At 52.2% G+C, this 3381-nt stretch overlaps 1 protein-coding gene across 2 annotated transcripts in view; it reads left to right on the top strand.

Moving 5' to 3' along the window:
* Positions 1-3381, top strand: part of Stard10 (StAR related lipid transfer domain containing 10) — a 29064-nt gene continuing 25683 nt past the window's right edge. Inside the window, exon 1 of one of the 2 annotated variants that reach the window (XM_010603228.3) lies at positions 1-136. The gene's annotated coding sequence lies outside the window, so the exon portion shown is untranslated. Of the gene's footprint in view, positions 137-3138; positions 3267-3381 lie in introns of those variants that run through there. The other variant, XM_010603229.2, reaches the window with a different exon arrangement.

Here is a 3381-nt window from a genome sequence, read left to right as displayed (position 1 = left end):
CAACCTAGGGAATCTGCTCCACCCAAACTGGCACACAAAGTAACCCCCAAGGAAGGGTGGGGGGAAAGGGGGCCACTGGGGCCTCCTCATTTCCCAGAGGGGCATTCAAGGCAACATCTGTCAGTCTGGCTAGATGGTGAGTAGGGGTGGCTCCTAGGAGCAAGTCAAGTTATGCAGGCCCCTCACTGTCCAGGACACTGGACAGAGTGGGAGGCGCTAGGGGTAGGCTGAATCTTGAGGCTAAGAGAAGGTGGTAACTGCACCAAGCTCCCTGCAGGTAAGTGGAAGGAATGGTGTATGTAATGGGGGATAGGATCCTCAAGTTAGAAGCCAGGATACCTGGGTTTTATTTTGATTATCCCTGCTAGCTTCGCCTGTGTTTTCCATCTGAGAGGTGGGGCCAGATAACGCTTGATCTGGTAAAGAACCTGTGGGGTGTTAAGGACTATGGTGGTCAAGGGGTGGCTCCAGGCTGGTGCCCTTAGTGCTGATCCAACAGCTGATGGGGACAGTGAGCACTCTGGAGGGAATCTGTTTGATGACCCCCTCACTCCCATTCCTAGAGTCATGGCGTTGAGGTACTAGAAGTCCTCCAACAAGCACTGATTTTCTGTATGATTCAGGGCCCTCCCACGACCTCAGCTGCTTTCTTTGCCTCTGCATGGAGCACAATAAGACCCAGGCTGGCTCAGTGCCCTAGGTAATGGTTTCTCACACTCCCAAGATGCTTCTTCTCAGTTTGCTAAGCACCTTCTTGAACACACTCTCACCTTCTACACCCATTCTTGCTCCTGCTGAGTGATGCCCTTTCTGGAGCTTGGACCCAGAGAGGAGCCAGACCTGGGCTCTGCCCTAGGGCTCACAGAGGCACCTCCATCCACAGGGAGTAGGGACCGAGGCTGAATGGGGCAGAGCAGAGGTCAAACTTTGACAGCCTTTTCTACTGTTTAATCTTTCACGAGAATCTTACCAACCATATCAAGATGTTACCTTAGTACTTTTTGTTGGAACACATTTTTGATAATACATTCTTCCCTGCCCTGCCCCACCCTCCAGTTATATTTTGGGTTACTTATCTAGAAGTGAAACTGGCACCTATACAACTCTTCATTGCGGCAATTCTCCAAAGGTATTATCATTCCAGATGAGGAAACACGCTCAGAGAGGGCATGTCACCTGCTTCTGGTTACATGGCTGGGAAGTGGTAGAGTCAGAATTTGAACCCAGGTCTATTGCCAGGCAGTGGGAAACAGGGGTAGCTCAGTCCTGATTCCTTTCTAGACCCTCAGACCATCTCCCACTCCTCCTGAGTCACTTGTCTATCCTCTTGCAGCAGGCCCTTATCTCTGCTGCTTAGGGTGTTGTGAGACAGGGATGTGGATCTACTTGTCATGTTCAAGAGGCTGTCAAAAGCGACAGAGCCTGGGATGCCTGAATTCCTGGGGGAGGGTGCTTATAGGGGCAGATGAATGAGTAGGATGGAGGGATAGCTTTCTGCCCACCCGCTGGCCAGCTAATCTGGTCTGAGTCGAAGATGCAGAGATGAGCTCAACATTGCTGCCTGAGCCCAGGGGTGCCAGAACACCCCCCTTTACTGATCCAAGACCCAGAAGATTCATTTTGACTATTTGGTGTTTGGATGTGAGCGATAATTTGGCTCTTGCCGTCTATACTTCTCCAGGTTTATCTCTTGGATTGCCAGAGAGAGGGCAATGGGGTGGGGAAGTTGTTCTGCCAGTTTGCATTGCCACCTCCTGCTGTCATCCAGCCTTATCTTCTTTCCTCTGCACTGAACGGTGGGTATGAGAGGTTTAGTACTTTGCTACCTCTTGTTCAAGGGGATGTGTGTTATTAGGGCCCTAAAGGCAGGAACCACCAGGCCAGTGCTGCCATATCTTTTCCATGTGGCTGATCCCAGAGGCTATGGTTCAAAAAGCAGTCTTTGACTTGGTGGGATCATCTTGGGTCTCTCACCAACCTGGAAGTGACAGTGTCAGAATAGAATCACTGAGGCCTGGGGAAGGCAATGACTCATGTAGAGTTAGGCCAGGACAGAGGAGTTAGAGCAGACAGCCAGTCTGGGCCTCCCCAGCTGAGAGCCAGTCCCCTAGCCACCTACTCATTCCCAGACACTTCTAGAGTGTGGGTGTAGAAGCAGGGTGGTAGCCTGACTCCACTTCCCATACTGCAGATGAGAGGTAGGGAGATCTAAGGCCATCCCATGGACCTCACAGGGACCTACAACTCATTTTATAGGATTCACTTTGCAGACTGCCCTTTGGGGTCCCTTGCTGTCAGGACTCTGTTCTCTCCAGCTCATTTAAAAATTCAGCCTGATTTACATCTCAGTGCCCTGAGCACTTCAGGAAGAAACACCTCTATTTGTGAACCCACCATGCTGACTCCTCAGTTTTCTCTTAGCACCTGTAAGAAAAAATTGTTCCACCTCAGAGCTTGGATGACAGAGGCTAGGAGATGCCTTTTGATTCCTTCCTTCTGTAGATGGGAAACTAAAGCCCAGAGAGAAAGGGAGCAGCTGGGCAGAGCAAGGAGTCCTGGGTAGAGAGGCTGAGACCTGGGCTCTGGTCATATGGCCATGGATTGTGCTGACATTGAGCCAGTGCCAGGTACTTATTGGGCCCTATTACTGCCTGTCCAGAGGATCTCACTATGGCTCTCCCTGACCTTTGTGGCCCAGGGCCAGTCTCAGAGACAGGCCACCACACTCATCCTTGCCTGGCCTCAGAGTAGTCTCCTGGCTTCAGTTCACACAGAGTAGTTGAAGGCAGAGCTGGCACTAGGACCCAGAGGCCAGGTGGCCACCTCTCAGCCTGGAAGGGGTGGCTGGAATGCTGGCTGACAAATCTTTCCAGAGGCAATGGAGCTCAGGCCAGCTCTGCCTGGACAGGGACATGGGAGCCCCAGGGCACTAGAGCCTGATGCACTTGTGGACCTAATCTAGTCCCCTGGAGATCTGTGTTGAGCTGTTGAACTAGGGGGAGGGAGGGAGGGGCAGGCTGTAGACAATGATCCAAGAGTCAGAGGAGTCCTGGTAAAGCTCCTGGGTAGAAATGAGATGGGAGTGGCAATTTTGCTCAGGTCTGGCCTTCCTGTGAACCTTGAACCTTGAAGTCGGTTGGGCCAACTTCCAGCTGGGTTTGCACACTTCTCTGGGTCCGGCGCGTTCAGCTTCGGTGTGCCTCTGGTCACTGGAATTGCAAGCCGTGGGCCCATCTGATTTGTTTTTTGGGCTGCCATCCTTACCAGTAGGTCTCTTGACTGTGCACGCGAGCGTGCGTCCACTTTTGGATCTGTGGGGTTTTCCGGGCCAGGTGCCTGTGTGTAAATAGGTTGTGGCAGAGGTGTGCACCTGTGGGGGGG

This window comes from Fukomys damarensis, unplaced genomic scaffold (assembly GCF_012274545.1).
Source record: "Fukomys damarensis isolate Sample0158 unplaced genomic scaffold, DMR_v1.0_HiC HiC_scaffold_16, whole genome shotgun sequence".
NCBI classification, from domain to species: domain Eukaryota; kingdom Metazoa; phylum Chordata; class Mammalia; order Rodentia; family Bathyergidae; genus Fukomys; species Fukomys damarensis.
Note: the sequence above shows the minus strand (reverse complement) of the source record. Positions and strands in the feature narration are given on the sequence as shown.